We start from the raw sequence: 10,699 nt of genomic DNA, 5'->3' as shown, positions 1-10,699 counted from the left end.
CAAGTAGCTTGATAAATTCCTCCTGCCAGCATGTCCCTTAGTATTGCGAAAGAAAAGAGCGTGCGTCTCCCCATCCTGGATCAGGATAGGAAGCCTCGCGCTCCCCTCGTTTGAGGCCTTTATAACCTTGGTTTTTCCAGAAACTCCCTTTTTCTAAAAATACTCCTTTTGTTTGCGCTGTCCTGAAACACCTGTTTCCTGTTTTCCCCTCAGAATGGCGTCAGCATTGTCCTGACCTGACCTCCTATTTTTACTCTCAGCGTGTCCTTATTTTAACCTGAGTAGGAAGCACCTGTTTTTCCCTAAAAGTGGCGTCAGCGTTATCCTGACCTGACCCCTTATTTGCTCACTCAAATAGGCTTCTTTTTGGTAAATATATCCATTTCCAAGCATATTTCATATGTCTTGATTTCAACCAATACATTTCATCACATCATGTTAATTTCTAAGCAAATGCAGCCCTATGGGGGGCACAAGTCAGTGCAAACTGTAGGCCGGTCCCAAGCCCGGATAAATGCAGAGGGTTGCGTCAGGAAGGGCATCCGGCTTAAAACCTTGCCAAACAAATATGAGCGTTCATCCAAAGAATTCCATACCGGATCGTTCGTGGCCCGGGTTAACAACGTCCGCCACCGGCGCCGTCAACCTGCAGGGCGCTGTTGGAAATTCAGCTACTGTGGGTCGAAGTCAAAGGAAGAAGAAGAGATGGAAAGCGGGTTCTTCGGCAGAAAGAGAAGAGGAAAACACAGAGCCTAGAACTGAATGTGGGGACTTTGAATGTTGGGACTATGACAGGAAAATCTCGGGAGTTGGTTGACATGATGATTAGGAGAAAGGTTGATATTTTGTGTGTCCAGGAGACCAGGTGGAAAGGCAGTAAGGCTAGAAGTTTAGGGGCAGGGTTTAAATTATTTTACCATGGTGTAGATGGGAAGAGAAATGGAGTCGGGGTTATTTTAAAAGAAGAGTTGGCTAAGAATGTCTTGGAGGTGAAAAGAGTATCAGATCGAGTGATGAGGCTGAAATTTGAAATTGAGGGTGTTATGTGTAATGTGATTAGTGGCTATGCCCCACAGGTAGGATGTGACCTAGAGGTGAAAGAGAAATTCTGGAAGGAGCTAGATGATGTAGTTCTGAGCATCCCAGACAGAGAGAGAGTCGTAATTGGGGCAGATTGTAATGGACATGTTGGTGAAGGTAATAGGGGTGATGAAGAAGTGATGGGTAAGTACGGCATCCAGGAAAGGAACCTGGAGGGACAGATGGTGGTAGACTTTGCAACAAGGATGCAAATGGCTGTAGTGAACACTTTTTTCCAGAAGAGGCACGAACATAGGGTGACCTACAAGAGCGGAGGTAGAAGCACACAGGTGGATTACATCTTGTGCAGACGATGTAATCTGAAGGAGGTTACCAACTGTAAGGTAGTGGTAGGGGAGAGTGTGGCTAGACAGCATAGGATGGTGGTGTGTAAGATGACTCTGGTGGTGGGGAGGAAAATTAGGAAGACAAAGGCAGAGAAGAGAACCATGTGGTGGAAGCTGAGACAGGACGAGTGTTGTGCAGCTTTTCGGGAAGAGGTGATACAGGCTCTCGGTGGACGGGAAGAGCTTCCAGAAGACTGGACCACTGCAGCCAAGGTGATCAGAGAAGCAGGCAGGAGAGTACTTGGTGTATCTTCTGGCAGGAAAGGAGAGAAGGAGACTTGGTGGTGGAACCTCACAGTACAGGAAATCATACAAGGAAAACGGTTAGATAAGAAGAAGTGGGACACTGAGAGGACCGAGGAGAGGCGAAAGGAATACATTGAGATGCGACACAGGGCAAAGGTAGAGGTGGCAAAGGCAAAACAAGAGGCATATGATGAAATGTATGGCAGGTTGGACACTAAAGAAGGAGAAAAGGATCTATACAGGCTGGCCAGACAGAGGGATAGAGATGGGAAGGATGTGCAGCAGGTTAGGGGGATTAAGGATAGAGATGGAAATATGTTGACTGGTGCCAGCAGTGTGCTAGGTAGATGGAAAGAATACTTCGAGGAGTTGATGAATGAGGAAAATGATAGAGAAGGGAGAGCAGAAGAGGCAAGTGTGGTGGACCAGGAAGTGGCAATGATTAGTAAGGGGGAAGTTAGAAAGGCATTAAAGAGAATGAAAAATGGAAAGGCAGTTGGTCCTGATGACATTCCTGTGGAGGTATGGAAGCATCTAGGAGAGGTGGCTGTGGAGTTTTTGACCAGCTTGTTCAATAGAATTCTAGCGCGTGGGAAGATGCCTGAGGAATGGAGGAAAAGTGTACTGGTGCCCATTTTTAAGAGCAAAGGTGATGTGCAGAGCTGTGGCAACTATAGAGGAATAAAGTTGATGAGCCACACAATGAAGTTATGGGAAAGAGTAGTGGAGGCTAGACTCAGGACAGAAGTGAGTATTTGCGAGCAACAGTATGGTTTCATGCCTAGAAAGAGTACCACAGATGCAATTTTTGCCTTGAGGATGTTGATGGAAAAGTACAGAGAAGGTCAGAAGGAGCTACATTGTGTCTTTGTAGATCTAGAGAAAGCCTATGACAGAGTACCCAGAGAGGAACTGTGGTACTGCATGCGGAAGTCTGGAGTGGCAGAGAAGTATGTTAGAATAATACAGGACATGTACGAGGGCAGCAGAACAGCGGTGAGGTGTGCTGTCGGTGTGACAGAAGAATTTAAGGTGGACGTGGGACTGCATCAGGGATCAGCCCTGAGCCCCTTCCTTTTTGCAGTGGTGATGGATAGGCTGACAGATGAGGTTAGACTGGAATCCCCGTGGACCATGATGTTTGCAGATGACATTGTGATCTGCAGTGAAAGCAGGGAGCAGCTGGAGGAACAGTTAGAAAGATGGAGGCATGCACTGGAAAGAAGAGGAATGAAGATTAGCCGAAGTAAAACAGAATATATGTGCATGAATGAGAGGGGTGGTGGGGGAAGAATGAGGCTACAGGGAGAAGAGATGGCAAGGGTAGAGGACTTTAAATACTTGGGGTCAACCGTCCAGAGCAATGGTGAGTGTGGTCAGGAAGTGAAGAAACGGGTCCAAGCAGGTTGGAACGGGTGGAGGAAGGTGTCAGGTGTGTTATGTGACAGAAGAGTCTCTGCTAGGATGAAAGGCAAAGTTTATAAAACAGTGGTGAGGCCAGCCATGATGTATGAATTAGAGACAGTGGCACTGAAGAGAAAACAGGAAGCAGAGCTGGAGGTGGTCGGAAATGAAGATGTTGAGGTTCGCTCTCGGAGTGACCAGGTTGGATAAAATTAGAAATGAGCTCATCAGAGGGACAGCCAAGGTTCGATGTTTTGGAGACAAAGTTAGAGAGAGCAGACTTCAATGGTTTGGACACGTCCAGAGGAGAGAGAGTGAGTATATTGGTAGAAGGATGATGAGGATGGAGCTGCCAGGCAAGAGAGCTAGAGGAAGACCAAAGAGAAGGTTGATGGATGTTGTGAGGGAAGACATGATGGCAGTTGGTGTTCGAGAGGAGGATGCAGGAGATAGGCTCTCATGGAAAAGGATGACGCGCTGTGGCGACCCCTAACGGGACAAGCCGAAAGGAAAAGAAGAAGAAGAAGATGTTAATTTCTAAGCAATTCAGCAGTACATGAGTATATTGTAAATTCTAAATAAATGTATATACTTCCATGTGAATACAATTCTCTCATGCATTCAACAGGTTCAATCATCCTTATGTGATATATCATGTGTTATTTTGTCTGAGAGAGACAATTCCACACAGGTTACAGTTCTTACACAAAAGCCGTTACAAAGCATTATCCCTTTAGCATTTCAAAAGTAAGAATAGTATATAACAGCCTATCCAGGCCTGATGTACTTTTTATCAATGATTCCTAATTGTACATCCAAGTTTATAACATCAAAGAGAACATCAAAATCATCTCAAGGATATAAATCAAACAATTGTTATACGGTTGACTTCAGTATGTGTTTGTTTACCATAATACGGCGTTTAATAGGTTTAGGACATTTAACTTCTTTGCTTGAACTGGCGACTCATAATTCTACTTTGGTTTGGCGACCACTGGTGGTTAAACCAGGGATTGCAACTGGGGCTGTGTTAAATATATTCTAGAAGTTATCATTTATTTGCTTAGCTTGCATTAGTATTATGGACGATTTTAGATGTCTCGCCTTCGAAAAGATGACTCAGCATCATCCGATGGAAGGGCGCCTGGACCAAGGACGTGATCGGATGTGGTCGGGGACGTGACAGGTGTTGGTCCAATGTTTTGTGTTGTGTCTTATTGTTTAGAACATTATGTCTGGGAAAAACCCTCCTATTTTCAAATAAATGCAGGAGCGACGGGGGAGATTGTTAGAGCGTGTTGAGAGGCTGTGATCAGAACAATCTCCCATACGCCCTCCTCATGAGAAAAAGAAACCAGCGTCTTCATTCCTTTTGTGTCTATTTGTAATAATGTTGGGTAAGATAAATCCAACAAACAGATATGCAAATTGTGCAGAGTGGCGAGACTACTACAGTGAATGCACGAATAATGTATAATTGGCCCGACAGAGATGGGACAACAATGTCAAGACAAATTGGCAGCATGTTACAATGAGTGGAGAGTGGCTCCAACTACGACAAATTCCTTGTGTGTTTTTTGGACATACATGGCAAATAAAGATGACTCTGTTTCTGAAGAGTTGGTGACCAGGATGTGGAGGGTCCAAGAGGATTTTGCATGCTCTTGTCTGAGTTTTGGCAGCGTGCAAGTTCTCAAATTCTCTCGTGTGTTAACTTTTCAAAATCTATGATCTGATCACATATTTGTAGTGTTGAGAATGAGTTTGCATCATCCACACAAAAAACTCCAAAATAGACCAGCCAACAATTGGAGATTAAAAAATGACGCGATCCGCTCGATATTTTTAAGCGAAATTTTATATTTTTTAAATATAAAATGTTGCTTTTCAGTTAACCATGTGGCTTACGACCATACTACCCTGAAAACGTCCGATCTTGGAAGCCAAGCAGGGGTGGGCCTGGTTAGTACTTGGATGGGAGACCGCCTGGGAATACCAGGTGCTGTAAGCTTTTTCACTTTAGATTCTAATGGAATCGTTTTCTTATCGGCGGTTGACCTAAATTATAATGCAGTCATTCTCTCTCTTATGACTTACCATCTCTTTATTAGGAGACAGAATCTTCACGTACCTTTTTAAACATCCCGTATCTCCGACAGTAAAAAAATTAATAAATATATACACACATATATCTACATATATATATCTATATAGATATAGATATATATATTAGTATCACGTGATACATCACGATTTTATCACATCAGTGCTTTTAATTAGCTCGAGGCTAAGGATACGAAGGTATGGATCATTAAATGATACGTAATTATTGCACATTATTGTGTGGACCTCAAAGCCACGGTTTATGAACCAAAACCACTTCCGAGGAATACATTACAGTCGAGTGAATGGCAGTATTAGAAGGAGTAGATTAGATAAATTCAATGAGAATCAGCAGAATAAAAATCAGAATCTATATTTGCCGAGTATGTCAGAAAAAATACAAGGAATTTGTCTCCGGTACTTGGAGCCCCTCTCGTGCGACAACGGATAGCCATTTGACAGAAAATACTTTGGAGACATAATCACATGAGACCAAAGTACAGAGAATCACTGAGCAATGAAAGGTTAGCGGTAATGTGGTCATGTCAATGCAAATTTTGTGTTATTTTTTATTTTTTGACAATTGTGCAAATGATGCAGAGTCCTCTAGCAATTTAGTGCAATTTGAAATGACTGATCGAGCAATAATCTGGTACAGTGACAATTGTGCAAAACGTGAAGAGACTTCAAGAAATTTAAGCAGTATAAAGTGAATCGTAGTGCGATAATCTGGAACAGTGTCCATTGTGCAAATGGTGCAGATACTTCTCAACCACATGAGTGGCCAGTATTGGTCAACAACAGATATGCAAATTGTGCAGAGTGGCGAGACTACTACAGTGAATGCACGAATAATGTATAATTGGCCCGACAGAGATGGGACAACAATCTCAAGACAAATTGGCAGCATGTTACAATGCAATTGTAAGTGAACTGTTTAAGAAGTTAACGGTAAGCGGGACGAAAGTGTTGGAATGTCTGCTAGTTTTTGTTTGCATTGTTCGATAGCACTTGCCTGGGGGAAGGAGCTGGAAGAAGACAATTATATATGACTCGTGCACTCATTGTAGTAGTCTCGCCACGCTGCACTATTTGCATATCTGTTGTTGACCAATACTGGCCACTCATGCTAGTAGCATCTGCTCCAATTGCACACTGAAGAGAATCTACATTTGCACAATAAACGTTGTCCCAGATTATCGCACTACTCGCTTGAAGTCTCGGCGCCCTTTGCACAATGGTCATTGCACCGGACTATTGCAATATTACTGCGATTGGCTGGCAACCAGTTCAGGGTGTACCCTGCCTCCTGCCCGATTACAGCTGGGATAGGCTCCAGCACGCCCGCGACCCTAGTGAGGAGAAGCGGCTCAGAAAATGGATGGATGGATGGATGGATATTGCAATATTAGTCTTTCGAACTGCTCTAAATGCTAGAGGACTCTGCATCTTTTTGCACAATTGTCAAAAAAAAAATGAACCGGCATTACCAGATAATTAGCAACCCTTAATTGCTCAGTGACTGTTTTTTGTCAACGTCTTTATGTCTCAAAAGTGTTCTCTGTCAATTGACTGTCTGTTGTCGTACGAGAGTGGCTCCAACTACCAAATTCCTTGTGTGTTTTTTGGACATACATGGCAAATAAAGATGACTCTGTTTCTGAACAGTTGGTGACCAGGATGTGGAGGGTCCAAGAGGATTTTGCATGCTCTTGTCTGAGTTTTGGCAGCGTGCAAGTTCTCAAATTCTCTCGTGTGTTAACTTTTCAAAATCTGTGATCTGATCACATATTTGTAGTGTTGAGAATGAGTTTGCATCATCCACACAAAAAACTCCAAAATAGACCAGCCAACAATTGGAGAATAAAAAATGACACGATCCGCTCGAGATGTTTTCAAGCGAAATTTGATATTTTTTAAATATAATATGTTGCTTTTCAGATAACCATGTGGCTTACGACCATACTACCCTGAGAACGCCCGATCTCGTCCGATCTTAGAAGCTAAGCAGGGGCGGGCCTGGTTAGTACTTGGATGGGAGACCGCCTGGGAATACCAGGTGCTGTAAGCTTTTTCACTTTAGATTCTCGTGGAATCGTTTTTTTATCGGTGGTTTACCTAAATTATAATGCAGTCATTTTCTCTCTTATGACTTACCATCTCTTTATTAGGAGACAGAATCTTCACGTACCTTTTTTAAACATCCCGTATCTCCTTTTCCGACAGTAAAAAAAAAAAATAATCCATACACACATATATCTACATATATATATCTATATAGATATAAATATATATTAGTATCACGTGATACGTCACGATTTTATCACATCAGTGCTTTTAATTAGCTCGAGGGTAAGGATACAAAGGTATGGATCTTTAAATGATATGTAATTATTGCACATTATTGTGTGGACCTCAAAGCCACCGTTTATGAACCCGAACCACTTCCGAGGAATACATTATAGTCGAGTGAATGGCAGTATTAGAAGGAGTAGATTAGATAGAGTAAATTCAATCAGAATCAGCAGAATAAAAATCTGAATCTATATTTGCAGAGTATGTCAGAAACATACAAGGAATTTGTCTCCGGTACTTGGAGCCCCTCTCGTGCGACAACAGAAAGCCATTTGACAGAAAATACTTTGGAGACATAATCACATGAGACCAAAGTACAGAGAATCACTGAGCAATGAAAGGTTAGCGGTAATGTGGTCATGTCAATGCAAATTTTGTGTTATTTTTTATTTTTTGACAATTGTGCAAATGATGCAGAGTCCTCTAGCAATTTAGAGCAATTTGAAATGACTGATCGAGCAATAATCTGGTACAGTGACAATTGTGCAAAACGTGAAGAGACTTCGAGAAATTTAAGCAGTATAAAGCGAATCGTAGTGCGATAATCTGGAACAGGGTCCATTGTGCAAATGGTGCAGATACTTCTCAACCACATGAGTGGCCAGTATTGGTCAACAACAGATATGCAAATTGTGCAGAGTGGAGAGACTACTACAGTGAATGCACGAATAATGTATAATTGGCCCGACAGAGATGGGACAACAATCTCAAGACAAATTGGCAGCATGTTACAATGCAATTGTAAGTGAACTGTTTAAGAAGTTAACGGTAAGCGGGACGAAGGTGTTGGAATGTCTGCTAGTTTTTGTTTGCATTGTTCGATAGCACTTGCCTGGGGGAAGGAGCTGGAAGAAGACAATTATATATGATTCGTGCACTCATTGTAGTAGTCTCGCCACGCTGGACTATTTGCATTTCTGTTGTTGACCAATACTGGCCACTCATGCCAGTAGCATCTGCTCCAATTGCACACTGATTGAAGAGAATCTGCAACATTTGCACAATAAACATTGTCCCAGATTATCGCAGTACTTCCTTGAAGACTCGGCGCCCTTTGCACAATGGTCATTGCACCGGACTATTGCAATATTAGTCTTTCGAACTGCTCTAAATGCTCGAGGACTCTGCATCTTTTTGCACAATTGTCAAAAAAAAATGAACCGGCATTACCAGATAACTAGCAACCCTTAATTTCTCAGTGACTGTTTTTTGTCAACGTCTTTATGTCTCAAAAGTGTTCTCTGTCAATTGACTGTCTGTTGTCGTACGAGAGTGGCTCCAACAACCAAATTCTTTGTGTGTTTTTTGGACATACATGGCAAATAAAGATGACTCTGTTTCTGAAGAGTTGGTGACCAGGATGTGGAGGGTCCAAGAGGATTTTGCATGCTCTTGTCTGAGATTTGGCAGCGTGCAAGTTATCAAATTCTCTCGTGTGTTAACTTTTCCAAATCTATGATCTGATCACACATTTGTAGTGTTGAGAATGAGTTTGCATCATCCACACAAAAAACTCCAAAATAGACCAGCCAACAATTGGAAAATAAAAAATGACGCGATCCGCTCGATATTTTTAAGCGAAATTTGATATTTTTTAAATATAAAATGTTGCTTTTCAGGTAGTCCTGTGGCTTACGGCTATACTACCCTGAGAACGCCCGATCTCGGAAGCTAAGCAGGTGCAGGCCTGGTTAGTACTTGGATGGGAGACCGCCTGGGAATACCAGGTGCTGTAAGCTTTTGGGCTTACGGCCATACTACCCTGAGAAGGCTCGTTGTGTGGTCGAGTGGCTACAGGCGTGGAGGTTTGGCACAGCTGCACTCGTTAGTGGAGCATGAGCAGTACAGGCAGCAGGAGCTCTGTGCTCCTCTGGCTATCTGTTACTTGTGTTTTTTGATTGTTTTTTTTGGTTTTTGGTTTTTGCTTTTTGCTTTTTGTTTTGGGTTTTGTTTTTTTGTTTGTGACCTTTTTCCTCCTCCCAGCTTCCCGCTGTGGAGGAGTGTTTTGTCTTAATTGTTTTTCACCCTTTCAGGTCAAATGGATTGGTTGTTGGTCAGGAAAGGCTCAAGGACACGAAGCAGGTGAACAGGATGGATTCGGGGCGAGGAGAAGGTTTGACGGGTTGCAGTGGTGTGGTGAATAAAAATGTTGTGACAAGAAGGTATGAGAAAGAGTTAACTTTAATTCTTGAAATTGACAATCGTGATGCCATTACTCCATTAATATTAATTAGGGGAACGGCTGAAGTATGTGGGAGCATTACAGCATGCAGGGTTATTGCAAAGGATAAATATGAAGTGACTGTTAATTCTGTCAATGCAAAGGAGAAACTGCTTGATGGTTTTTGTATTGGGAGTGCCAGAATTCATGGCAGGGAAGTTACCTCTGATGAGCTGGTTGTTTCTTTTATGGGGCTGCCAGCTTATATAGAGGATAATGATATCCTGGAGAAAGTACAGGCTTGGGGAGTTTCACCGGTCTCTGAGGTGAGGAGACCAGTCCTGGACTCAGATGAAGGCATGGAGATTGATGTGATGGAGCGGAAGAAACGGCAATCTGAAGGCACTGGGAAGGGCGGGCTTAAAAAAAGTAAGTAGACTCGACGCGTCCATCTTTTCGTTTTTTGCTTATGATGAATTTTCTCCTGGTGTCAGCAAATGCCTGTGGTCTTCGTAGTGACCATAAAATTCACAACATTATGTGCCACACCAAGTGGGATATTTTGTGCTTGCAAGAAACTTGGTGGGAGGGTGAGCACATTAAGAAAATAGAAAATATGAAGCTTGGTTCGCTTCACGTGGCATTAGGCACATCAAGATCTTGTGGGGTTGCCATTTTGACGAAATGCGGCCCCTTGGGTTATCCCACCCTAGTGCATGCTGACAATCGGGAGATTCATTGTGGTCGAATATGATGGACCGTTGAAGTTCCGATTGATTAACATTTACGCTCCCAATGTGGAGTTAGATAGGAGGGACTTTTTCCTACATGTATTCTCCTTTGTGACTGATAGAACCTTGTTGATTGGTGATTTCAATACATATCTCAGCAAACTGGATGTCAGTGTAAATAACGTTTTTAGGACTGATGTTAGCAGGAATTGTCTTTTAGATCTGATGACCGGTAATAATATGGTAGAAATCTGGAGGACTTTAAATCTAAG

The 10,699-nt window shown here is 42.6% G+C and overlaps 1 non-coding gene and 2 pseudogenes across 1 annotated transcript; all 3 read left to right on the top strand.

The window, feature by feature from the left end:
• The first annotated feature begins 4,979 nt into the window (after positions 1–4,979).
• LOC133473596 (5S ribosomal RNA) lies at positions 4,980–5,088 on the top strand (annotated as a pseudogene).
• A 2,044-nt stretch (positions 5,089–7,132) lies between these two features.
• On the top strand, positions 7,133–7,251 carry LOC133473586 (5S ribosomal RNA). The gene has a single exon (XR_009787169.1). It is a non-coding gene; the product is annotated as a 5S ribosomal RNA (ribosomal RNA).
• Positions 7,252–9,165: 1,914 nt separating this feature from the next.
• On the top strand, positions 9,166–9,274 carry LOC133473592 (5S ribosomal RNA; annotated as a pseudogene).
• Positions 9,275–10,699: the final 1,425 nt, after the last annotated feature.

Source organism: Phyllopteryx taeniolatus, unplaced genomic scaffold (assembly GCF_024500385.1).
Source record: "Phyllopteryx taeniolatus isolate TA_2022b unplaced genomic scaffold, UOR_Ptae_1.2 contig_29, whole genome shotgun sequence".
In the NCBI taxonomy this organism is placed as follows: domain Eukaryota; kingdom Metazoa; phylum Chordata; class Actinopteri; order Syngnathiformes; family Syngnathidae; genus Phyllopteryx; species Phyllopteryx taeniolatus.
Note: the sequence above shows the minus strand (reverse complement) of the source record. Positions and strands in the feature narration are given on the sequence as shown.